The 27,594-nt window shown below is 41.0% G+C and overlaps 1 protein-coding gene across 10 annotated transcripts in view; it reads left to right on the forward strand.

Annotated features, from left to right (window-relative positions):
- LOC701020 (uncharacterized) overlaps positions 1-27,594 on the forward strand; it is an 87,110-nt gene that overhangs the window by 34,476 nt on the left and 25,040 nt on the right. For 4 of the 10 annotated variants that reach the window (XR_013412634.1, XR_013412635.1, XR_013412636.1 and 1 more), the window contains 2 exons: positions 6,914-6,954; positions 7,689-7,904. The exons of 5 other annotated variants lie outside the window; for them this stretch is intronic. The gene's annotated coding sequence lies outside the window, so the exon portion shown is untranslated. Of the gene's footprint in view, positions 1-4,413; positions 4,480-6,913; positions 6,955-7,688; positions 7,905-27,594 lie in introns of all 10 variants that reach the window. One more of the 10 variants, XM_077988058.1, reaches the window with a different exon arrangement.

Below are 27,594 nucleotides of genomic sequence, written 5' to 3' on the forward strand. Positions count from 1 at the left end.
TTGTTTCTCTCTCTCTCTTTTTAATGTTTGAGGCAACAAGGGATACTGAAAATGCCGTCAAAAGTGGAGTTAGAAAACCTGAGTTCAAGCCCTGCTTCTGGCACTTCACCACGCTGCAACACTCAGTAGTTCCTGAGCCTCTCTTAGCCTCCAGGTCTTCATCTAGGAAACAAGGGTAGTAGGAATAACTGCTTCACACGATTATTAAGATAGTCCAATGAGAACGTGTATGTGGAAAGTGCTGTGTAAAGAACCATAGAAACATCGTTTTGTTGTTGTTGTTGTTTGTTTTGTGTTTTCCCCTAGAAACTTGGACCAATATGTAGGAATTACAGGGAGACAGATTTGGCCCAATATGAGGAAAGACTAATACTTTGACTGTTGAATGATGGGAAGAGCTTTGGGAGATGGGAAGCTCTGAGGCTCTGGATGTCCTTAAGCAGAAGCCAGGTTTCTGGGCATATGCTGAGGGTTTTGTTGCCAGGGATTGGGTCGTCCTGCATGACCTCTGAGTTACCTTTCAGGCTGAGATAGAGTTTGAGTTACCAAAACACTTATTTACCTGTTTTCTGAAGTTTTCTACACTCAGTAGATTTTTTTTAAATTGTAAAAGCAATACGAGTGCATGGTCTTTCCCTTTGAGTCTCTTAAGGTACTGGGCATTTTGGATCCTAAGTGGAGACTTGGTTTATATACCCTGAATAATGGGGCAAACTACCTCATGTATTACTGCATGAGGCATTTATGGACAGACATTTTCTTAATGTTCTTTAATGAGATCTCTTTAAAAGAATATTTTTTTCTTATTTTCAAGCAGAAATGATATTACAAAAAGCTAATAAAATATTGCCAAGTAGAGGTCTTGAATGAGTATGCTCCACTGAGTAGGTGCAGATCATTTGACATCAGCACACTAATTATTTATATGCAAATGAATGTTAGAGATCTTGGAAAGAGTTGTTCTCTGAACTGGGTTAAACGTTCCCTAAGAGCTCATGTTTATACTCTTAATTTACTCAGAAACCTGTTGTTGCTCTTTCTTTGATAGATAGAGGAAAGGTAAAATATGCCAGCCATGATTGAGTTATCACAAATTTAGAAATGGCATGAATTGAATTATACTTTTCTGTGTTTATTTTATTGCCAATCACTAATGTGACACACATTTGCTAAACAAGTTCTAATTTTCTTGGTAACTTTCCCTACAGAAAGCTTATTTTGCTAAATGAAAGATCTCTACCCATGCCATTTAATGAGGAATTATCTTTATGATTGTTGAGGTGACTTCCTGGCTCTTTGAAAAACATCACAAAAACAATAGCCCCAAATAATAGTAATTTTATTCCTAGAAAATATTCTACTAGGGATAAGTTGCTGCGAACCATATAGAGGTGAACAATTTTGAAAAGTCAAGAATTTAGGAAAGTACATTCAGTCTTAATTATGGTAGAATCAAATTTCATCTTCCTGATGCTTCCATAGGCCCTTCAAGATCTTTGCAAAGCCCTGGTCAGCTTTTGATTATTTTTTCATTGTACTATGGCTATGACAAAGGTTGCCGTTGGGGAAAGGATAAGGAGGTTGTGTTTTGCAATTCCTTCCTGTGGAAAAAAATTGATAGAACCTTCTAGTTGATGTTTTTAAAAAGGAAAGACGTTTAAATACTCTTGCCTTCCCTACCTCATTCTACACTTCTGGTTCTCATCTGCAAGTGCACCAAGGGAGAGAGTACTCCAGCTGTGGTGTCCTAGACTTTGAATCCTGGGATGAGGGGGCAGGGTGGGGTAGAAGATTCAAGAACAGAGGAATTATGGAGGGATGGAAGCTGGGAGGGAGGAAGAAAGAGTGAGAATCTAAAAATGAACCAAGGGAGGAGCCAAAGAGTCTTGGTCTTGAGCCAGATCATAGGCAGTTGGGTCAGGGTTAGAGGTAACAGTTGTAAGGAACAAGTCTAAGCCAGCCAAACCCTGGTTGAGCCATGGTGTCCGACCTTGTGGGGGGCCCCTCATTATCTTTCTTAATGCAACACATTGTTAAACTTTGGTCTGACCCCATGGGGAGGCTGAGCAGCTCAGTAAGTAGGCCATTCCTTAAAAGCCTGAGTGTCTGTTCACTGACAACCCTGTGGATCTTTCTTTGTACCAGTAAATTACCCTATACAACCCACTGCCCAGACATTTTATGTCTCACTTTTGGTGGGGATGATATGGTGTGCTGGGAAGAGCTCTCCATGGAGGTTTGTGGGAGAGAGGGCAAGAGGCTTGGGTTTTAGCTAGTGCTTTGCCACTAATTGGCCATGAAGCATTAGGGGAGTTATCTAAATGTTTGGTGTCTCAGTTTCCCCATATATACAATGAGGGTCAAGGAGGCACAGATGTATAGTTCATCTATCAGTTGTGAGTTCTAAAGCATAGAAAAGAATTCTGTGGCTTTGGCATTTGGCTTTTTTGACTTGAGAAAAGTAAATACACCCTAAGCACTACATTTGAGTTAAACCTATGAAAACCCTGAGAGTCAAAACTAAACTATAAATAGTAAAATCCTTTCCCCAGCTTGTTTGTTAGAGTCAGGAGTGTTGAAGACAGTCAGCTTTTTAGCGTTTGTGGAAATGGCAGGAAGCAAATTGAATAGGATTGAACAGTTGTGCTCCTTGACCTCTGAGATGCAATATCTTACATACCAGTACTAAACCAGAGGTTCACTGTGTTCCAGGGACTCTGATGGGGCTGATAGACCCCCTAGTGACGCACATACCACCAGCAAGCTGGATGACCTTACTCCTTTGCCAAAATCACACGTCTCATTTGCTGAGGGCTGCAGTAAAATTAAGTGCTTCTTCTTGCTTCTTCTGAACTGGCCACCCTGTTGGTCCTGCCAGTGTGAGACAAAAGATGTAAGGGCTACCAGTGGACTTTAAAATTTTAATTTTAAAAATAACCCTTAATTATTAGAAATAGCCCTAATTATAGCTTACTATAGGCAGGCCACACATTTCTGAATAGTTTAACAAATGCGGAAATAAGTGAAGAGTTGATAAGTGCTGGTGGATTCATTTGCATGCTTTCCCACACCCAAATGGTAATACTGCAACACCACAGTCTTCAGTCAAATTACGAGTACAACAAAGTAACACAATTTGTTAATTTCCTTTTTAATTACACTACGAACAGGAGTATTTCTGTATTTTGACTTTTTTTTTTTTTTTGACACAGATTTCATCTTAAAAGCAGAAAGACTTTAATATAGCTAAATCTATAACAAATAAAGCTTGTTTCATTTTCCTCACCCAGCTGGCTAAGATTTATATATTAATTATTCAACCGATGCATCTTAAACATCCTAGTTAAAATACACACAGTTGGCCAGAGATTGTTAAACCTCCAGCATATTTTTGTTTGCCTGTAAGGAATAAATACTTAGAACTGTAAATGGGTAAACTTAATCTTTCCATGTGGTGAGGTCAACAGAACTCATGGTGAACATACAAAGAATAGGGGACTAATTATTATTGAGATTCAGGTAAGTGATTTCTTAGGCATTTTAGCTGTCATGCTGTGGAATAATTGTAAACTCACCGGGAAGGAATTGCAAAACACAACCTACTTATCCTTTCCCCAATGGCTATATAGAATTTTTTTCTGTCCTGCAGTTTGTGCCAACTCTAATCATTAAAAGGAATGTTATTTTAAGTATTGCTTCCTCAATAACAGTGTTTGACAGAAACTCTACAGAATGGTGACTTTGCCCAGAGTGTGGCTTCAATATGCTAGTGCGATTTAGGCAATCAGAGCTATTGGTAATGGAATGCAGATCTCTGTAGCAATTTTATTTAAAGTTTTGCCTAAGTTAATATTACATCCAACTAATGTAACCATCTGTATCTGGCCCCATCAGTGACGACATAAAACTGTTAAACACCATTTCATAGGCATTAAGTGCTTTGGCTTTGGTATAATTTTATGATCATGCCTTATTCTTATTGTAGTACTTCATTATTATCTTTTTTTTTTTTTTTTTTTTGAGACGGAGTCTCTTTCTGTAGCCCAGGCTGGAGTGCAGTGGCACGATCTCAGCTCACTGCAACCTCTGCCTCCCAGGTCCTGGTTCAAGCAATTCTCCTGCTTCAGCCTCCCGAGTAGCTGGGATTACAGGCACGTGCCACCATGCCCAGCTAATTTTTGTATTTTTAGTAGAGACAGGGTTTCACCATGTTGGCCAGACTGGTCTTGAACCCCTGACCTTGTGATCCGCCCACCTCAGCCTTCCAAAGTGCTGGGATTACAGGTGTGAGCCGCTGCGCCCAGCCACTATCATTTAAGTATCAGTAACAGCAGCAGCAAATATTCTAAGCATAGCACAGAGACCAAAGTAATGGGTCTCCCAGCCTTGTGACTAAATTCTTCCTGCCTCTAGGTCTTCATGTAGTCTGTTCCGTTGTCTAGGAATGCCCTTCAAACCTTGGTTTAAAGGCCTTTTCAGGTAAGTCTGTCTTTTTCCCCCTAGTATTCTTGATCACTATACCCATTTGTCTTCTCCATAGTATTTATCACAATTTAAAATTATACTTGTATTTTTTTTAAAAAAACTTGTCTCCCCAGCTAGAATGTAAGCTATACAAGGACAGAGACCTTGCCTATATTTTATTATTTTTGAAATTTTTAATTTTTAATTGTAAATTAACAAATTGTTATAATTACATATATTTATGGGATACAGAATGATGTTATGATTTATGAAGACAATGTGGAATGATCAAATCAAGCTAATTAACATATCCACCACCTCAAATATTAACCCATGTATCCTCTTGCCTAGCAAAGTAAGTAGGGACTGTAAACATTTTTTGGAAGGGACTTTAAGTACTTTAATGAATAAATGAGGCAATGTGGTGTAATTATAAGGAGACAGGGGCTCTATATGCTGAGGACTTCCAAGTTAATCTTGTGGTTACATTTGAGCTGCCTAGGCCTGTGTGACTTTATACCAGTATAACGAAAGGCTTGCTGGACATTTCTTCCCAATGACCGCAGACATCTCACAGTCAACATTCCAACCTATAATCTGTCTTCTTGCCTCTCAAATTTCTTTTTTCTCCCCAGTCATAACTTGGATAGTGTCACCATCATGTATGCCATCTCCCCCTCCCTCCTCTGGAACATCAATCAGCACACAGTCCTGTCAGTTCTCCGGAATGTCTCTTGCATCTGTCCTTTTCTTTCTACCTCCATTGACGTGGCCTTGGTTCAGGTCCTCATTATCTTATCGCTATCTAGACTGCTGCAAATGCTTCTTCCTCCTCCCTGCCTCCCTAATCTTATTCCCTAAAGACCACCTCCCTCCTTCCAAACAGGCAAATGCTGTTCTCTCTCTCTTTCTGGATCCAGAAGTCAGTAAGGGCTGCCAATGTGCAGAAGTAGCTGGAACCTTACTAAGAGATATTCAAAGATTGCAGAGACATATGATTTCTTCAAGATTAATTTCCTTTTTGTTTTTCTGCTATGAATCCAATGGAATAAGTTATTAAAATGCTGTAAGCTTCTGAACGAAAGCACGGAACCATGCCAGCAGGAACAACATAAAGGTTTCCTTTATTTTCCTCTAGCATCTATCTGATGGATGTGATCATGAATCTTCACTTAAATATGGAATTCTGAAATACCATAAAATCCCAGAGCGTCAGGGCTGGCTGGGCAAATCAGTCTGAATCCTATGTCTGAGGCTGAGAGAAGGGAAGGGCTTTAACATCACAGGGCGAGTTAGCTGCGGAAGTAGGACTCAGACCCAGTTCTCTGTATTACTCGAGTGATCATGAGGCTTCATTTAGATGCATTGTTAAAACATTTGGCAGCTCTGTGACCCACCCCCCCAGATGACTGTGGCATGACTTCCTTCATCTGATCATTTTTTGCTCCTCTTAAGCCTGAGTGCTAATCAGTGTGATTAGAAAGAAAGGAACACATTAGCTGGTTTGCTCCCCAAGTTGAATATTCTAAGTAAACCATACTTTTGTGGTTTTGTGTTTATTTTAATTTTTATCCTTCTCTTTACAATAATAAAAGACAGGAAAAAATCCAGGACATAATAAAGTGACATATGCTTCAGTGGTGATTTTCAAATGGGGCACCTTGGAGCACCAGGGCTTTCTTGAAGTTGCCTTGGGGTCTCATATATATCACTCATTGAGGTGTCAAGTGAATAGGGCCCTGGGCTGGCAACCCCTGTTTCAGCCAGACAGCTGTGTTTGTATCTGTTTTATATGGACTTACACTACCATTGCATTTAAATAGGTGATTCTATGTTGTAAAAGTTTTAAAAATGACTGCACCTCAGGAATACATTAGCTGGTTTGCTCCCCAAGTTGAATATTCCAATTAAACAATATTTTTGTGGTTTTGTGTTTATTTTTATTTTCACCTTTCTCTTTACAATAATAAAAGACAGGGAAAAATCCAGGCTTGCTCATGTGGGTTTGGTAATTTGAATATAGATTGTCTGTGACTAGTTAGTGGACCAGTGCCTAAGACTGGGGTTTTATGGATTCTTGGCTATGTGGTAGTATGGGTGGGTCAGGTCTACATAAAGGGTCCCAACCCTCCTTCTCAGGCCAGGGCATATGAATGATTGCTTGGTAGGAAGTGTTATTGTTCAGTGTCTGATGCTGACTACCAACAGGCAAGGTGGAATGTATTCTTTCTAAGAGCCAGACATTGTAGTGGAGTAGTAAAACACCATGTAAATGTCTGTGGAAGGGGGCACTTGTGTTGAACATTGATGACGTGTCATTGTGAAGGGTCTCAGAAGGTAGTGTTCCAGTTTCTGGCATGGGGGGTGATCGTGGGAGGGATATATAGGCTATGAAGCAGGGACAAATTGGACAAATGGTGTCTCCCACTTGACTTTCTTTGTTGCCCAGGGACAGCATACTTTTGATACTTCTCCTTGGCATGATGAAAGGTAAGGCCACTCCTAACTTTGGGGGCCTGGGGCAAGGGTGTAAAATACAGACTCGCTGCAAAGTCCCACTTCTCTTCAACATTCTCGCTCTGTTCCTTCCCCTAAGAGGACTTCAACACATTATATTTGAGGAGCCTTGCTTCTCAAAGTGTGGACCCCAGTCTGCAGCATCAGCATTACCTGAGAGCTTATTAGAACTATGGACTCTCAGGCCCTACTCTAGGCCTGCTGAACCAGAATCTGGATTTTAATAAGATACTAGGTAATTCACATGCACATTAAAGTTTGAGAAACACTGCCATAGCCCACGTGTTCAAGTTCCATCACCACTGAGTGGAGGGGCAACAGCTGCCCTGTGCCACCCCTCAGTCACCCTTCAGGCCTAGGGTTTAGTCTATCCTTAGGAAGACAGAACTAGGAAAGAGGATCACACAGGCTGCAAAGGCAGGCCTGAGACAAATAGACATAGGCAGAGGATTTCAAGGTCATGAGTATCCCGAGGATAGCCTCTAAGAGGGAAGCATAGACTTGGGGTTGGCAAGGCCCCTTGCCCTCTATACCCCTTGCCCTGTGAGGAGCGTGGCTGCAGCAGGGCCAGAGTAAGGCCCTGCCAACCATGGGGCCTAGGGCAGGATCTGGTTGTCCCAATCTAAGAGTGATACTATTGAAAGATGTCCTAAATGTTCAAGGGGATGGAGATTGAAAAAGTAATTCATAGCTCCTTGAATTCATAGCTTTGCACAGAACCTTGTATGTTGCTGTGACCTGAAAGCTGCAGTGCTAAGGAGAGGACAACCTAAATCTAAAACTCAAGTGCAGGTGAAGACACACTCACAAAGGAAAGACAACAAATGGCAGAATGATCATCATTTCTTCATGCACGGACTTGACAGGTTGCAAAGCACTTTTCCATCCATTATCTCACTAGAACCACCCAACATCTCTGCAAGGTAGGCAGCTCCTTCATAGCTCCTGGCCAGCCGCCAGGGTCTTGATGGCTCTTTGGAGTATGGGGAAGTTACGGTGGTGGGACCATGACTGCTTTAAGAGGGAATCAGTGTAAACTGTTATAAGCAAAGTCTTTGGTTGCTAGAGACATATTCATTGACTTATCTGTAGAAGGTGTACAGCGAAGGTGCCTCCTGTAGTGCCTAATAACAATTTGATTAGATTAGCTACTAGCCTCCATAGGAGACAGGTGGATGTGACTGTGGAGGGCTTTGAACAACTTCCTTCAAACCTAAGAAACAGGCCACTTTTCTTAAAGAATTGAGAGCAGCATCTGGTGTGGTTGGGATGGCGTGGCTGTTGGAGGGGCAAAATATGCCATTTTGTGTCCAGCACCACCTGTATGATGCCATGGTTGTGGGACGGAGGCAAGTCTGAAATGAAGATCAACAGATTGCTATCCCAGCTCCCACACCCCACCTCTTCCTCTGTAAAATGGGTCTAACAGTCCTTGTCCTGCCTACCTTGCAGAGATGTTGGGTGGCTCCAGTGAGATAATGGATGGAAAAGTGCTTTGCAACCTGTCAAGTCCGTGCATGAAGAAATGATGATCATTCTGCCATTTGTTGTCTTTCCTTTGTGAGTGTGTCTTCACCTGCACTTGAGTTTTAGATTTAGGTTGTCCTCTCCTTAGCACTGCAGCTTTCGGGTCACAGCAACATACAAGGTTCTGTGCAAAGCCATATCTGCCCCTCTTCCTGACACCTTCCAGCCTCTTCCATGCAGATACACTGCTGTGATTCTCATTTTTGAGTTCCACAGATTTGGGATGGAGATTTTATATTGGCAAATATTTCTGAAGAGGCAAATAATTGCCTCTGGAAAGAGGCTTCTTTTCTCTTCCAAAAATTCATATCTGCTGGTTTAAACTGATGTGACTATTTTTTGGCTAGAGCTCTGCAGCATTTCACTGAGCAGTAATTATTCCTTTGGTGTTGCAGGAGTTTTCTGAGAGAAGGGAACTAAATCTAAGAGAGTGAATCCATCTGGTACATATGTTGAAGCTCTCTATGAGGCCACTGACACTGAAATGTTAATGCTAGATTTCTATCAACTGCTATCATTTAGGTATTGATACAATATGAGCTAGTACCCTGGGTCACTGAACCAAAGGCTGAATTCCATTTCCTTATATGGCACTGGATTCCTGCACCAGTGGATTGATGATTCTTGGCAGAGTACGATGGTAAGATAGACCCTGCATTCCAGTCCTGTCACCCGATTGTCAGACTCTGGCCGTCCCAGCCCCAATCAGGAGTAGACACTAAAGGCCAGCAGCTGGCAAACTCAGTGTCTCCCAGTACCTGAAGCATTGGTAGGTAACTAAGCTTGACAGGATAGTAGAAGTACCTACACATAGTAGGTAATTAATTCTAATTCTAGATTAGTCTGATACCTTAAGTGTTAAGTGCCCCCAGAAGAACCCCTGGGGCCCATGGAGACTCACTAATCTGCAGCTTTTTCTTTTTACACGATGGTGTGGGTGAAACCAGGATGTGTTCCAGGACTGAACTGGTGGCTGTCCTGCTTAGGTGGGGCTCTGGCATCCAGCCTAGCCATTGTTAAGTTTTTCCCTAGGTTGTTGGACTCTTTCTCCACCAAACTGCCAACTAACATTCAATTCAAATAAAACATCTTAGAAATACGATGCTGCCACCGTATGCAAGGTGCAAGGTGGCAGCACCGTATTTCCAAGATTAGTATTGCCACTGTGCAAGGTCTTTTCTAGCCAGATTGTTCAGCTTGCATTTATCATGATTTTTTCATCTTTGTAACTTGGATAGCCAGTCAGCCCTCTTAGGGACACCTCTGGGGCTCTCCAAGTTCTGACTCTTCTTGATCTGTGCTCATTCTTCTTTTTCTGCTCTTCTTACATTGAAGTCTTGGAAATCCCAACCATTGCTATAAAAGTTCTGTTGCAAAGAATGGAAAATAGCCTATTTTATCCCGTAGCCTAGTTACACATACATAGGGAGCTATGGACATCTCACTGTTCACTTTGAGTTGAACCTGAAATTCCTGCCTCTCCTCTTCAGGAAGTATTAACCAAAGAAGCCACAAGGGAATTCACTAGTCTCCTATGAAATAAAATGCTATCAGATACCAAACAGCTAACTGTCCAGATTTTTCAGCAAAAATTGGCTGCTTTAGTTTTTTGAAATTTTTTTTCTCTCTCCTCAGTAGTTCAGTATGAGAGAACCTTCAGGGCAAATTGTCATTGGGAGGAATTCGGAGATGCCATATGTCCTCAGTACATGGCTGAGGAGAACCAACAAAAGTATTACCGCCATTTTCCCAAAAAGCTATTAGGGAAGGTTATTGATTGTTTTCCACATACCTTCCATCTTCATCACAGGGTATTGTGATAACTAAAAAGGTGCTTTCATGTATCTCTTAAAAATGGTTTTCTCCTTTTTTGTTTTCTTAATATCCACTGTGCCCAGGTTGCTTTACAGAGCTCCAAAGTGATACTCCTTTCTCCATAAGATTTGCCCTTGCCCTTCTGGCAAATGGACTTGAATTGCTACTGCTTCTGTCAGCTGGTGGCTATGTTTACTTCAAGGTCTTTGGGTAGGCCAGTCAAGTCCAATTACATAAATCATTATTGACTGCTGTCAACCCCCTGTCCCTCCCTCTTACACTTGTTTTTCTACCCCTACCTCCCTCTGCTTTCTATATAGGATTGGAGATGCCATTTTTTTCCTTCAGACTTTCAGGCTTTGGATAAAAATGGTGCCTAAAGGTACATGTCAGCAGACTTCTGGATGACCTTTATGGTAGAGTGGTATTTGGTCTGTACAATAACCCATTCTTTATCATTTATAGATTATCCACATTATACCTAATTTTAAAATTCTTGATGACATCTATTAGGCTTAAGCCCTTAAACCAGTTCACGAGGGTACAGGGGTATTATAGCATTAATGCCCTGTAGGTGAAGTGAATGCTGGTATTTGATCTTTTAGTTGGTACCTGGACCATCCTTCAGTGGGGCTTTCCCGCTTTCCCCTTTCCCCTTTTGTGTTGATGGATTAAGGTATATTTCATTTCTTCTTATTCTGTGTTCATTTCAACATAATCTTCACAGACCCATTAATAAAGAACAGTTGGCTATTTTCTCCTGCCACATTTCTAATTTCTCAATGCCCAGTTGACAAACAGAATCCTATCTAGAGCAAAGTCATTTGTTCCAGGCTCAGAACACATGGAGGGCCCAGAACCATACGTTGCACTTTTGTTTCAGAGTTAGAAGTCTTCCATGGGCTTTTATTTGCAGAAATGAAGTTTCTTTGGGTCTTGTTTTGTTTTTGTTTTTGAAAATGGAATCTATGATCATCTCAGTTTAGTTCTTTGCCTTTTTGTTGTTGTTGTTCTTGAGCTCATATATGGGGTATGTAGGCCTTTCGGCCATTTGAAGCATTGCAGGGAGTGGTATGTTTTAGTTGGTAGATATGTTAATATAAGAAATCAGCAAACGGTTTGTGGTGCCTTTTAAGATTTATTTAGCACATATTTTTCCTATGGGCTTGGTGCTGAGCTGGATGCTGGGGATGTACAGATGAGAAAGGCACAGCCCCTGTTCGCAGATTGTCTCACAGTCTAGTAAGAGAGAGAGAGAGACATCAACAGCTATCTCTAATACCTAACAATCTGGATAGAAAATTTCAGGTCAGGGCACTGGCATGAACAGAAATTGAGAACAGATAAATACATGGTTTGTTCAGGGAATCACTTATGTAGTAATATGGATATTGGCAGAAAATGACTAGAGACAAGATGGAAAGGTAGATTCAGGTCAGATTTTGAAGAGTTGAGACTTTTAGCTTTTAGAAGATTATGTTGGTATCCCTTGAACTCAAGGTGTTGGGTCCAAGGTAATGATTTTGTCTACATTCTTAGAACTTTTTTTGTAGAGTAGCAGGAGGTAGAAGAAAAAGTTATTGAAGCTGAAATAGTGATCCTTAGCCTTAGGGACAGTGTGTGTCAGAGGTTAGAGCATCCAGCATGGCTGGTGGCCAGAGCTTTGCATCAGTCTGAAATGTATGTGATGTATATTTAGCTTAGGGAAGAGAGAGAAGATTTGATTTTTTGAGGAAGGCTTGGGAAGGAGGGATAGAAGAGCTGGATAGTTTTGCTGCTCCCCAGCCAGAAATTTATAGTTTGATTTCATTATTGCCTTGAAATATTGTGATGTCCCAGAACACACAGCCATTCATATTTAAAAGTAAGCATGGCTACCTCACATCTGATTCGGATATAAAGGACTCATTTGGCTTATTTATATGATTTCAATTCACAAGCAGCCATAGTCAAGTGCTTACTAGGCTTATAAGAGCAGCCAGAGGTCAGACCATTTTGGAACACATTGGGGATGATAGGAGCTATTGGTTACAGTGCACCCTTATCCAGGCACATGTATCATTACCCTCTGGCCCATAGCCACAAGCACTATCCTTGTCCCCGACCCACCATCTTCCAAATGCACACCATGATTTTAACAGGGAACATGGTTGGATTGATGTGGCAGTCCACATGGAAACATAGATTTTGCCAGAGGTCCTCTTTCCTGATGTTGTTTCACCTTCACCATGGGCTGTCATTCATATTGCTTCGTATCTATGTTGCTTCATATCTATGTTGCTTTGCTGTGAGATGCATGGGTCTTTCATAGACTGCTCTTCCTCTTTTGCTATTGGGGTGTGAAAGGTATTGCTCCTTTAAAAAAGTACAGCAGGGCCAGGCGCTGTGGCTCAAACCTGTAATCCCAGCACTTTGGGAGGCCGGGGGGGGGGGCGGATTACCTGAGGTCAGGAGTTCAAGACCAGCCTGGCCAACATGGTGAAACCACGTCTCTACTAAAAATACAAAAAATCAGCTGGGTGTGGTGGCAGGCGCCTGTAATCCCAGCTACTTGGGAGGCTGAGACAGGAGAATCGCTTGAACCCGGGAGGCGGAGGCTGCAGTGAGCTGAGATCATGCCATTGCACTCCAGCCTGGGCAACAAGAGTGAAACTCTGTCTTAAAAAAAAAAAATAGTATAGCATAAATCCTTCCAAACATGAATAGAGAAACTCTCTAAGGAAGAAAAATCTCTTGATGGAGGTACCAGGGTCTACTTGGGCAGGTGTTCTATTATGACATAACTCTTTTTTTTCTGCTTGGCCCTTGGAGAAATGTGTGTTTTCTTGGATTCAGTGTGATTTTTAAAAATAATACAATCTCCGAGTCCTTCTCACAAACTGTTTCTAAAGTATCCCTAATTACTTAGTATAAAAACTGTCTTGATTTATCCATTTCTGCTGTTTTTAGCATTGTTGTTTAGGGAATGATGATCCTTGAGGATAAAGTTCTACAAAGTATCTAGAGTTAATGTTTAATCTAAAGGAACCTGTCTTAAGGGCCAAGAGATCATTGAGTTCCTCTGTTAAAAACGGTGAAGGCTAGACCCTGTTTTCTCCATTAGGAATCCTGAGCATTGGTGAGGAAATTCATACTACAACCTTGCTGCTACCAATATCTTATTCCTTATACTGGATCTCCAGTAAAATGTGCATATATATATATGGGTTTAAAGTTATTTTTATCAATGCAATAATATGAATAATTTTTGTACTCAGGCTTATAATAACATCAACAAAACCAATCAGTCCAGTACGGCTTCCTCCCAATCCTGCTCCTCTTGTTTTTGGTACTTACCTTCATATTTTATATAATATGCTTATGCTGCCATTACTTGATTCTTTATTTTAGATATTATGTGTTTACTTCCTGTGATGATAGATGAGAGGCTGGCTGTCTCATAGTCCCTATCAGTTAGGCATGGCTGGTCTGTGCTGCATAACAAGACATTCCTAGTTACCAGGGGCTTTACAGAACAGAAGTTTATTTCTTGTTCATGCTACACATTCAACGTAAGTGGGCAGGGGGCCTCCGGCTCATGTTGGTCACTGAAGGACGGACATGGGCTGATGGAGGCTCCATCTCAACACCTGATCCTGTGATCTACGAAATGGGCAAATAAAGAGGTAATTTCCTGCTGCCTCTCAAAACTTCTTCCCAGGTATGATATAAATTAGTTTTATTCACATTTTATTGGTCAAAGCAAGCCACATGACTATACTTAATCTGAAAAGAGGCCTGGAAGTACAACCCTATCATGTGCCTGGGAAGAGATGCTCTGGAATATTTGTGAACAGCCCTAATGACGACCATACAGCCCCTCCATTTTCTTCCCCCATTACTCCGACATAAGCAAATCATGAATTTTTTCAAAATTGGTATTCAGTGTTTGTTATTATAGCTTTGCATTTATGTCCAGTGCCAAGCCAAGCAATGCATTATGCTTTCATTTCCTTTTTTGAATAATATTTTATTTTCCCCAGAGTCAATAATTGCCTAATTTCTTATTTGCTTAGTTTTCTTTTTATTTATTGCTTATTTTCTGTACAACATTCATCAGATTTATCAAGTAGTCCTCAGTGTTATTTTTTGAATACTGAAATATATCAGATAACCTACCGATTTTATTTTTTCCTGGAGTCTTCCAGCCTCCCACTTCAGTCTTGGCTCTCTAGGCCTGCTGTACAGGAATCACCCTCCCTTTGCTAGTTTCCTATATTAGGACCCTAGTTTTTGGGTCTTCTGTCTCCTTTTTAAAAATTATTTGCTTACTTGTTTTGCTGGAGCACGTGCTTTAATAGCTTCCTAAGTAAAGGTGTATGAGGAATTGTATTAGTCAGCGTTTTAGTAGGTTATACCATAGTTGCAAATGATTCCAAAATCCCAATGGCTTATACAAGATTTCTTTCTTACTGGTATCCTATGTCTTTCATGGGTTAGCAGTAGTTCTAGCTAGGTCTTTTTTACTCTGGCACCTAGGTTGAGGGAGCAGCCCCTCTCTAGGAGAAGCAGTTCTCAAGGCAGAGGAAAAATAGCACTGACTGAATCAGTGTTGACTCTCAAAGCTGCTGCTCAGAAGTGGTACACATCACTTGTGTTCACATGTCATTGGAAAATCAAGTCTTATGGCCAAGCTTGATGTCAATAAGCATGGAAAATAAAAATAATCCTTCCACAGGTAAAATTATACTTTTTTGCCAATGGAAATAAATAGCTGTGTTGCATATAAAATTATGAATTGGTTTTTCACAGAATTTTGAAGGCATTGTTCTATTGTCTCCTCGTTTTCGTGGTGTTATTTAAAAGGCTGATGCCAATCTAGTCCTGGTATAAGAGTCTTCTGTATAAGCGTTGTTTTTTCCCTTGCTCTGAAGCCTTTTAGGTTCTTTTTTATAGCCCTTACAATTCAGACATATTTTGAGTGTGACTTGGTATAGATCTTTATGCATTCATTTTACTGATCCTTCCTTAGGAGCTTTAAATGTGGAAATTTATGTCCTTATTTTTCTTATGTTATGACTTCGATAATTTTCTCCCCTTCGTTTTTTCTCTCTGAAATTTCAATTATTTGGGTATTAGACCTCCCATATTGTTCCTCTACTTTTCTTATCTTTTCCTCTCTTGGTCTTTATGTTCTTCTTTTTGGGAGATTTTCTTATTTTAATCCTTTTACTTTTTTGCAGTTTGATTATCATATTTTCAGTGTCCTTAAATTCCTTTGTTTTCTGTCGCTTCCTTTTTGTAGTATCCTGTTTATGCTTATGGATATAAATTTTTCTCTTATCTCTGAGGATTTTAATTATAGTTTTAAGTTTTCTTCTGTTATTATATCATCTCTGTTTTCTCTGTTTGTTTGTTTTGACTTTTCTCGTGTTGGATGAGTTCTTCAAATGTTTTGTGATCCTTGGCTGTCTATTCATATTGAAGAGTGGAACTCTCTTGTTTCCTGGGGGCAAAGGGGGAGGATAAAATAGTTAACCTGGGTAGCTGCATGCTGAAAAGTATATATGGGAGCCTGCTGCTCCATATACAGAGTTTTAATTCCTGTTTTCCCGTGTTTTATCCCAATTTCTGTGGTACTTGGTATTTCTAAACCCTTAAGCCTTCCCAGGATTCACTGGGGACTAATTGTTTCACTTTTCATTGGCGTATCTTTCTGCAGGCACTTATGTTCTAACTTGATTTTCCTCTACTCTCTGAAATAAATATGCATTCTTCCAATCATTTCCTGTCTTCGAAACATTTATGAACAATTCTTGTCCACTAATGTCTCCTTCCCTGTTTTATTAGTCTGTGTGGACTTACACCTCTTTCTCTCTGTCTTTCTCTTCTCTCTCTCTCTCTCTCTCTCTCTCTCACACACACACACACACACACACACACACACACACACACACACACTGTTTTTATTTGTATTGTTTTAATTCCGTTAATGAGACTTCGGAAGGGAGAGAGATAATCATGTATCATCAGTCTGCCATGTTTAACCAGAAGTCAAGCTATGGTAGCATTTTTAAAATGTAGTTTTCTTTATGTCATGCTAAACTGAGCATGGCCTTAAAATCTACCCCTGGTCTTTGAAATAAAAATAGCATTATACTTGGATAGATGACATGCTTTCACCACTAAATTTTAAAGACAAAACTTGAATGTTGATGGAAATTAAAATGTGTTTAGCACTTTCTGACACTATGTATGGTAAATAAATAAATGAATGAATCAGTGAAAAGAAAGGAAAGTCACTATAATGGATACTCTTGAATTTCCCACTCCAGCTGTACTCTCTACCTTTCCTTACCCTGCTCTGGGCCCCTGGAGACTGACTGCTATGGGCTGCATCAACCAGGCTCCCTTGTCCTCTGGCTTCTAGTTAGGTTTGACAATGAGAGGTATCAGTGGGGGAGGGAGAAAGGATCAGAGGGTTGAGAGGAAAGCCAGATGTTGGTGTTTACTTCTCCAGCTTCTTCTCTGTCAGGTCGCATTTGGCAGTGGCTGTGTTCCACTATTTCATGCCACACCTTCTGTTGAGTTGTCCCTCTCTGACAGCCTCAGCTTTGACCAGGTTCTGGTAACCATTACTCTCCTTCCCACTTCAAGTCTAGAGATGGTAGTGGTTTCTTCCTGCTACTGATCCAGGACCAATGCACCATACCTTATAGGTTCCCTTAACCATGCCTCTACCTTCAGTTACACCTTTTGAATGTGCTCTGTTTCCTGCCAAGACCCTGCTTGATACAAATGTTACAGTAGCACTATCTCATTATCATCCATGTATTCTTGAACAACATACTCCACATCATGGGCCTCAGTTTCCATATCTGAAAAGTACTAAGGTGGCAATAGGTGGTCTGATTTGTCATGTAAGAACCGCTTCGTGTTCTGACATCTCTGGTTTTATATGATGCAGCAGTGGTCAATAGCCAGCTCTAGCTCTAGTTCTCTTGTATAGACTTTGTGGACCATTGTGGATAATTCTGTGTAGTGGATAATCACAAAACAATTTTTTCCTGTCTTTGGGAGGCGGTTTGCTGGAGCAAAAGGATTATAGGCTTTGGAGTCAGACCAGGGTTCAAATTCGAGTGTTACTACTTTTTTACTGTATGACTTTTAATCCATTACTAAACCTCTCTAAGTCTCACATTCTTCATCTTAAGATTAAGGTATATGATGGACACTGCTACTTACCTATCCTAGCCATTTTCTTCTCCCTTGCTGAAAGAATGCTATTTCCCATTATATATGTAGCTGAACATTTAGTTGGATGTTTTGATACATGCAGTTTGCATAGACATAACTAGTATTTACTACCATCTGATTCTCTCCTTCTGGAAGCATGAAAGACTAATTTCCAAGCTTCCTGTAGTTAGGACCATAGGGACCATATGGTTAGGTCTGGCCAATAAGCTGTGAGGGAAAATTACCTGTGACACTTTGGAGCTGAAGTAGAAAAAAGCAAGTGTGCAATCTCCATGTGCTGTCTTACCCCTGCTAGGGTAACAGAGAACAATCTCCATGGTGGAACCTCCATCAATAAAGGGTCCTTAAGTGACTATATGGAACATAGACACTCATAAACTTGTAATCAACATGTAGCATGAGTGAGAAGTAAACCATTGTTGTGTTAGGCCATTGGGGTTTTGTGATTGATTTGTCAGCTAATCCACAGCTGAAAAGCATCCCTACAGGTACAGGACATTATCTTTCTTGTAGGGTTGTATGGATCAGACTTTCTAGATTTGATTCCTAGCTCTGTTATCTATTAACTTGTACGTCCTTGGTCAAGTTACTTAACCTTTCTGTGCCTTTGTTTCCTCATCTGTAGAATGAGGTTAATAATGCCTTTTTCCTCATGAGGTCAGTGTGAGTACTAAGGAAATCAATATACAGGAAGCACTTAAAACAAGGCCTGGCAGGTAGCAAGTGCTATGCAGCATTTTATGTCAGAGATCATGTATTTCAGAGTGTCAAATACAGTGTCTGGCTCTCACCAACAACTTAATCCTTTATTACTTTTGTTGCTGTCATAAGGGTTAAAATGATCCATGTAAAGTCTTCACATATGGTGGCCACTTAACACAATGTCACTATTATTTGATGACTGATTTTTGTACTTAATTCTGGATATATGCCCCTCATTTTTTAGTTCTCTTAATCATTGCCCTCTAAGATTTCCTTTACAACATGGGAGGTAGTTAACCGTGTGGATTTCCAAGAGTAGTTTTGAATACAAAGTTAAGAAGATGTTGAAATGGCAGCAAAGCCTTAATTTAACAGGGAAGGCATTCATCAAAAGTGTTGTTATCCATAAGTTTGAAACCAAGGCGACCCACAGAGAAGCTACATTTGTAAAACTGAGCCTTGGATAATGAGTATTTCATTATATTTGCCATTTAGAGCCCTTACACACTGTCTGTCCATGCTGTTCATTTTGCAGATGAGAAGACTTAAGCCTAGAGAAGGGAAAGGAATAGTCTAGGATAACATAGTCAGTTAACAGCATAAGCAGAACTAGAGCCCAAGTACACTGCTTCTTGATCTGCATCTACATTTTGCATCTGTAAAGCTATACAATATTGCCTTCTAGTACTTGAATAAGAAAGTCATTGGCTTTTTCATCTCAAAACTCTCAAAAGCTTAGCAGAAACTCAGAGATGTGGTTTCGGAGGAACCAGAGGAATTCAAGTGAACAGTGTAAGGTAGAAAAAGCCAGGTTTGGTCTTGTAACATTTGTGCCATTTGAAAGCTGTTGTCAAACAACTGCAACCCTAGACTCAATGTGAAAATTAAAAGTAAGTTTGCTTTTATGCGCTGTCCTTTGCAGAGCCCATCATCCATTTTCTTGGTTCTGTTTTGCTCATGTCTTTGAATACATCAAAAGTGGCTTCATTTTCTCTTTGCTGCCTATTCACTGGCTGCAAGAGTGTCCTGTCCGTTCCAGATTTTGGATGGGCTGCCCAGAATCACCACAGACTTTGCTTCTTAGCCAGCTAAAGGAAGGTAGAAATGAAAGAGCCCTGCCAGTGTGTTTCCTTTCTGTAAGTTTCCTTGGACACAAACACAGGAGCAGAATTTCTATGGAGGAGCTGGTCTCCCCATTTTGGATTTTGCTGAGGCAGGTAGTTGAACTCTTTGAGGAAGTCTGGGTTTTCTCTGTCTTGGGAAATTACTGATAACATCAGAGCCAGAAGGAGGTGAGTAAAGTGGAAAAGAAAATTCGTAAGAGTCGTGCCAAGATTCAGATTTCCAACCCCACCCAATTCTTCCCCAGCTCTCCTTTCAGCTGCTACTTGCTTCCCAGGAAGCAACAAACAATAGGCTACTGATTGAATTTAGGTCTGAACTTCATACAATTAAAGGTGAGGCAAGTAAAACATAGTTACATTTAGAATCAAAGTCTCTGTGTTTCCATCAGGAGGCACAGTCTGTATGTATACTTTAGAAAGTGGGTCTGGTTCTGAATCCAAACTTGAAAGCCCATTCATTTTGGTAATTATTTTCTTTTTTAAAGCAAGAATAATCTTTATTCCGTGGAAACTAATTTATAAAATTGTTATCAATAAGATGAAAAGATTCATTGTAATTATTTTCTTGTTCATAGTTTCTTGCCGGCCTTTTTTTGGGAATTAATCACTTCCAGGAAAGTGCAGAGATCTTACAGTGAAGAGAAGGAAAAGCATATTAATTGTAGCTGAACTGGGTCTAGATCATGACAGCTGGAATATCCTGAGATCTGGGACAAAGGGACAGCCATTGGGCAGCTGTACTTTATGGTAGGCAACATAGCACAAAGATTCAGTTGTTTCTTTTTTACCCCTTCCAGGACAATGTAAATGTCTACTCTGGTTAGTTTCCCAGAGTAGGTACCATGTTATTTAAAAAACTCTACTCATTGTATATGAAGTTGTATCAACACATAGCAACTGCCACTTGGAAGTCATCTTTATCTTTCCCTGATATCCCTTTTTCATATCCTTCTCTCTAGTACTCATTCCTTCAGTCAGTGAATTTATGCTGCAAGCAGACTACATGCCAAGCACAATACCAGCACCATTGATATAATGGTGACTAAGACAGTGTTCTTCTTGCTTATTGCTGTGTGATAAACCACCCTCAAAACTTAGTTGCTTAATGTAAAAATGATTTTACTGTAAAAACCATTTTACTATAGCTCACAATTCAGAAATTCAGGCAGGGCTCATCTTGGTGATTCTTTTGATCAACATGGATTACTCAGTGGCATTCAGATGATAAATGCACTGGTATGGTAACCGCCTCTCTGCATCCCACTCTCCAGTTTCACTCACATGTTTGTCTGGTGCTTTGGCAAGGATGGCAGGAAGGCTAGGCTCAGCTAACCCCATCAACCAGAGAACCTACACATGACCTCACCAGCATGGTAACCTCAGGGTGGTTGGACTTCTTACGTGTCATCTTAGGGCCCCAGGGATAGTGTTCCAGCGATCCAAGTGGAAAATGCACAACCTTTTATGACTCAGCCTCTGGAGTCCCAAAATATCACTTCCACTGCATTCTCTTGGTCAAGCAAGTCACTGAGGACCAACCCAGATTCAAAGGGAAGGTAATTAGATTCTGCCTCTCAATGAAAGAAATAGCAAAGACTTGATGGACAACTTTAACATGTCACAGACAGCCAGAGCTGCTTGATGAGATTATATGACAGTGGAACAAGAAGCAGACTGGTCAGCAAATAGTCCAGGGGCAGAAGCTACCTTGAAGAAGTGACTAGAAAGCCTATTGGGTAGTATAGTGAATACTGTTTGAGGACTAAGCTGCTGAGAGTTTGAGGTTGCTACCTTGTGCTCTCTTGGATGATTCCTGTGATGCCCCCCACCTCCTGCTCATCATTACATACCATACTAGAACAACAACCAACTCTGCTGGCAAACACACATGCACAGGGCATGGTGCATAGTCTTGTCTCTACACACAGCTGCTGCTTTCATTCTGATTGGTTAAAATCTAATTGTTTGAATGAATTCAGGGTTGCTAAGTGATTAGTACTTATTTAGGCTAGTTCAGTCAGAACTGGCAATTGGCATTGTTGTTCCATCTGCTGAAACTTTTCCCCCTCTTCTTCCTCTTGCTAACACTACTCATTCTTTTGAATTCAGTATGAGGAGCCCCTTCTTTCTGGAAAAAAAATGTTTGACCACCCTCATCCCAATTTAATTTAGATGCCTTCCTGTGGACTCCCCAGCACCACCCAAAAAATGTACTGTTAATCCAGCAGACATATTTGCAATGGGAGTGTCAGCTATTGACCAGGTTGACTTGCTGAGAGAGCTACAGATACTGGGGTGATTCAGAGTGATACAGTTGCTCCCTGCACAAGTAAATCTCCCAGTCTGGTGGTGAAGGCAGATATCAAATGAGTGGATACAAATGTATTGAATGTTCCTAAAAATGCCTGACTCAGAGTCACATGGGTAGTGATAGGGACTGTGCCATCTTTTCTGTTGTTGTCATGGTGCCTGGCATATAATACCATATCAGTAAATGTTTTTTATGTGCATGAATGAATTTTGGTGGTATATTTATTGAACATGTGGATAAAGTTATGTCAGTAGAATGTCATTTATCTTTTTATTAGAGCCCTCCTAAGATTTTACCAGGCTGGGCCATGATGCTTTCCATTAAGAAACAGTGGATTGGGGTGGAGGGACGAAGAGCATTAGGAAAAATAGCTGATGCATGCAGGGCTTAATACCTAGGTGATGGGTTGATAAGTGCAGCAAACCACCATAGCACACTTTTACTTGTGTAACAAACCTGTACATCCTGCACATGTACCCTGGAACTTAAAAATTAAAATAAAAAATAAAAGAAACAGTGAGGACGGGGCCTTCATCTGGATCCAGTCGATCCTTTTTGCTGCCAGCCAGGTTATGCCAGCCTCCTCTCATCCCTTGGTCAGTCTGATATCTGGGGGGCCGTGGTGGTACCTCACATATCAAGGTTTGACCTTCTTCTTTGTTAACCTTTGACTTTAGCTATCATGACCCTGTCGATAGATGAACCTTTGTTTCCTGCTGCCTGTCATATCCTATCCTTTGGAATAATTTATGGCAGTACTTGACTAGGGCTCTTCTGACCTGTGCCTGTCCTGAGCAGACACACATTGCCCTCTACCATGTTCTGGGGAACCTAGCTGGCAGCTACCTTGATCCTTCCTGGTTCACTTGCCTTCCAATATCGGCTTTTCCCTAATATGATTTCCAGATCCCAAGGTTGTTGGTTAGTGTTTTGTCTTGTTTTGTTTTGTTTTTTTAGACAAGGTCTCTGTTATCCAGGCTGGAGTACAGTGGTGCCATCACAGCTCACTGCAGCCTCATCTCCTGGGTTCAAACAATCCCCCCACCTCAGCCACCCAAGTAATTGGGACTGGAGTCATGTACTACCATGCCTGGCTAACTTTCTTATTTTTTGTTAACACAGGATCTCAGTATGTTGCTCAGGCTGTTCTCAAACTGCTGGGCTCAAGCAGTCCTCCTTCCTCGGCCGCTCAAAGTGCTGGGATTACAGATATGAGCCACCATGCCCAGTAATCCCAAGTTTTTAGAACAGCGACAAAAAAGTATAGCCCTTGGAACTAGACATAATTGATTTTGAAAGGACTTCTCTATTTGACAGCTTTATCATTCTGAGCCTAATTTTCTCATCTGCAAAAATGGGGATAAAAATCATGACATCATAGAGTTATTTTAAGTGTAGTACCTACCATGTAATTGCTGAGAAAGTGGTAGTTCCCTCCCATATCCCATCTCAATGTATTGACTTTTGTATTCAAAGAAGACATTGTTGATTACTTTCTCTCCAGTATATTATTTACTTTAGGGTACTTTTCCTAGATGGGGATAGTGGCTTGCTTCCAGGGCTGGCCTTAACCACACCATTATCAGAGCTTCTGGACTCCAATGACATGGTTACCTGGCTCACTCACTTGGAGAATACGGGTCCCATGACTTCTGGCGCAATGACTTCACTATAGCTGCAGTTCTACCCTTTCCTTCCAACTGTGGCTCAGTGCCAGGATAGAAGGAAAATGCAAAAGAGTTTGGCAATATTTCAGAGAGAAGACTTTTAGCAGAAGTCATAACTTTGCTGTCCTGGACAGTGTTATAAAGGCACTTTCCCACATACTCCGCTGGATCCTACCTTCATCTGCCACCTTTACTCCTGGTTCTTTCTTCTAAGAGGATACAGTAGTATATTTGGGTGGCATGTGACATGACAATATCTCTTATTTTGACCTCCCATAGCATTTTAAGCATTTATTGTCTGTAAATTTTGTATAATTATATTTTTCTCTCTGAATTTCATGTATGATTAAAGTATACTAGTCATAAATCATTCAGGATAACACTAAGCTCTTCAATAGCAAGGGTTATGATTGAATAGCTCAGGGCCTGAACACAACCTGAGAACTGCTATTTTAGGGCATAGGATGAAAAGAGAAGTCAATGAAGAAAACTGAGGAGAAGTGAGAGAAACAGGAGGAAAAACAGCAAAATGGAGTGTTAAAGAACCCTGATGAGGAGAGTTTAGGAGAGACGGACAACAGGATGTAAGCTTCAGGATATTTTGGAGGGTTTTGGGCACATTTTATTTACAGGGTCATAGGGGTAGTGAAGTTGGAATCCAGCACTGTTCTCATCAGTGTCAAGAAGGGCAGGACCAGCTTTCTCTTTATGTAAACCCTCAAACTTTAATGGGCACTGGAATCCACAATCCTGGGCCTTACCTACAGAGATCCTGTTTCAATACGTAGGGCCTGGAACTCTGTATTTTAACAGACATCACAGGTAATCATGATGCTGGTAGTCCCAAAAGAAACATGGGTCTCTGGTTAACAAAGTAGTCCAAGATTGTATTGGTAGTTTGACAGCTCTGTCAGGTCTTGTGATCAGCTAAAGTCACAAAGTCACAAAGTTAAAATGATAGAAGGGTCCTTAGAGGGATGATCTACTAATGCAACTCAGTAGGGGCACTGTATTAGTTCGTTCTCACACTGCTATAAAGACATACCTGAGATTGTGTGATTTATAAAGAAATGTTTAATCGGTTCACAGTTCTGTGGGCTGTACAGGCTTCTGCTTCTAGGGAGGCCTCATAAAACTTACAATCATGGCAGAAGGTGAAGGAGAAGCAAGCACATCTTCACATGGCCAGCAGGAGTTGGACGAGGTGCAACACACATTTAAACAAACAGTGCTAGGAGGATGTTGCTAACCCGTTACAAACTACCCCCCATGATCCAGTCACCTCCCACCAGGCCCTTCCTGTAACACTGGGGATTACAATTCAACATGAGATTTGGGTGGGAGCACAGAGCCAAACCATATCAGGCACTATTGGAATTTTAGGTGGGACCATGCTTCCTTGCAGGGGACTGTTTCTCCTGTGCAATGCAAGACGTGTAATACACTTTGTTCCCACCAACTAGACTCCAGTAGCACCCCTCAGCCATTCTGATGACCAACAAAATCCCCACCCCATATATTTCCTCATTCCTCCTAAGGGAGTAGTACCATCCCCACTGAGAACCACTGCCAGTGTAATCCCTTCATTTTGTTTGGGAGGGAAATGGGTCTCAGAGCAGGGGAGGGAATTCTTCAAAGTCTCTCAGTGAGCTCTTTTTGAAGTAAGATACTCTCAAGTCTGTTATTCTTCGTCTTGTATTTCTGTAACTAAGTTTGGGAACCTAAATGCAGGCTTGCCTCCCCAGTTGGGTGGTTCACCTTATTAGAAAAGATGGAGACCATCATCTTACTAGGTCCCTGTTGTCACTGACAATATCAAGTATTGTGCTGGCTACACACAGGCACCTCCCAGATACTCACTGAACTGAATTGAACCACAAAACCCTGTGGAGTTCCTTGAAGATGAACAAGATTCAGAACCCTCCTAGGCAGTAAGTCTTCTTTCAGGAGGGACCGAAGTGTTTGTTTAGACTGCACTTTGAAGAGAAACACTTTAGCTCATTAGCATATTCTTAGTACATCAAGAACATTCATCTGGACCCCGAGCCATGCTAGAGTGTACATGCCAGGAGGGCAGGGAATGTTGCCTTTCTTCATTGTTTATCTTCAACTCCTAGACTGGTGCCTGGTACATAGGGAGATACTCAGTAAATATTTATGTATGAAGAAATGGCTCCACCTTACAATAAAAGATTGTTTACTTTCTTCAGACAAGTATGAAATAAGCAAGTCTTTGCAAGGATTATTATATCCTTGGAGAAAAGTAAAAAGTAAATATGAGTTAGAAGAATATCAGTACATTGTATTTGCAAAGAAGATTTCTAAAATTCAAAGGCCTTTCTCATCTATTAAGGAAAAGGTAGAGAAATGTGCCCTTTTTGAACCTACAGTGACAGATGCTGATGGCTAGACTAATGTCCGCAGAGAGAGGCTGCTGGTGCTGTTGCTCAGTGCACCATCCCTTCCTCTGACCTGTTCAGCACTGTCAAGAGTGACATGAAGAGACCACTGATGGCCTGTGAGGAGATTCACAGATGGGGGAGCTGGGCAGTTAAGTGAAGGCATTGGCTCACACAGTCATTGGCTGTCAGAAAGTAACAGTAAATCAAACCCAAGAGGAAGAAAGGGAAATATGGATTTCAAACCCCAATGAACCACGCACGAGTGATCTGCTTTAACAGCACCAGGTAGGAAAAAGCGTTCAGGATTTCAACTGATAGAAAGACCAACAGTACCTAACAGGTTGATGTTGTTGCTCCAAAGGACTGATGTGACCTCAAACCACCTTATTGAAGGCTGTTGCCTAGATTACAAGAAGCAGTGGTCCATACCTGCACACACCTGTTCTGTTTACTTCTTACTTGTGTTCCTGTCATACAAGGCACCTAGACAAACGAGAGTCCCTTCAGAAAGTTACCAGGATGTGGATGACTTTGTAACCTGGTTGTATAAAGAACAGTGGAAATAACTGGAGATAATTTACTTTAATATTATGAGAGGAGTCTGGGGACTATTATAGCAACTTGCAAAGATTTGAAGGGTTGACATGTAGGGCAAAGAACAGTCTGATTCGGTAATCTCCTGAGAACAGAATCAGCACTAATGGATTGAAATGCCTGCAAGTCAGATTATTGGGTCAACACAAGGGATAACTTTCTAATGACTATGCTATCCAAGACTTCAGTGGGCTAATTCATTTGGTAGTGAGTTCCTTGTCACTGGAAGAGTTCAAGTAGTGAACTGACCACTTACCTGGCAGGGAAGCCGTAGAGGGGGCTTAAACATCTGATGAGATTGAACTTCATGACTTAAAATCTCGTTCAAGCCTGCACACAAGCCTGTTCAAGTTTGCGTTTTGCATTTTCAAGGTGATAAGTGAATCTGATTCAATGTATATGAATATTATGTCTGTCACCAAGGTAAGGTAGAGTTATCATCTGGGACATAAGTGACCATCACTCTTTAAATACCTATCAGTGTATAGGTTTTAGAAAATTTCATCAAACCTCTTGCAAGAACATATGCTTAATGTGCGCTAAGAAACCTGATTATCAAAGCAGTTCCTCTACCAAGAAAGCCCCCTGCCCTTCCTAGCTCACCTTCTACCCAGCCAGGTATTTTCATTTATATCTGTGGGTGTCTACATCAGGTTTGCTCAGGACTAATTCACAGCAAGGTGAGAAGCAAACTAATATAGGTACCTGTGATTTGGACAGCACTGCTCTCAGGGTCAGGGTCAAGATCAAGGGCCTTACTTTGTTCTCTGTCCTGTCTTGTTTGCTTAGGTCAGGACAGTCTTGCTTATTTTCTGGCTGTTGAGCATCTTGTGCTGTTCCTTCAACATTTTCACTCTTCACAGTTGCTAACTTGTCTTCTTTTGATAGGTTCTTTTTTTTTGTTAAGACCTACATGATAAAAATGCAAATAAAACAGAAGTATATTCAGTGAAATGTAAGCCTCACCTGTCCTAACTAATCCTATGTTCCTTAATTCCCTCCTCCAGAGGCAACTGCTACGACTACCTTCTTTCAGGTCCTTCCGTAGTGAGTCTGTGCAAACATAAGCACTATGTAGATATTTGTATGGTCTTAAAGCCTCCCATCTGGCTCTGCCCACGAGTTTGTGTGATCTTTTGCTCATCTTCAGCTCCTGCAATAGCTCATTTATTTGGAGCCAACCCTGTCTGCTAACCTGTCTTGGCTTCACTATTTTCTACTGCTCACCTGCTCTC

The sequence above is a fragment of the Macaca mulatta genome, chromosome X (assembly GCF_049350105.2).
Source record: "Macaca mulatta isolate MMU2019108-1 chromosome X, T2T-MMU8v2.0, whole genome shotgun sequence".
NCBI lineage: Eukaryota > Metazoa > Chordata > Mammalia > Primates > Cercopithecidae > Macaca > Macaca mulatta.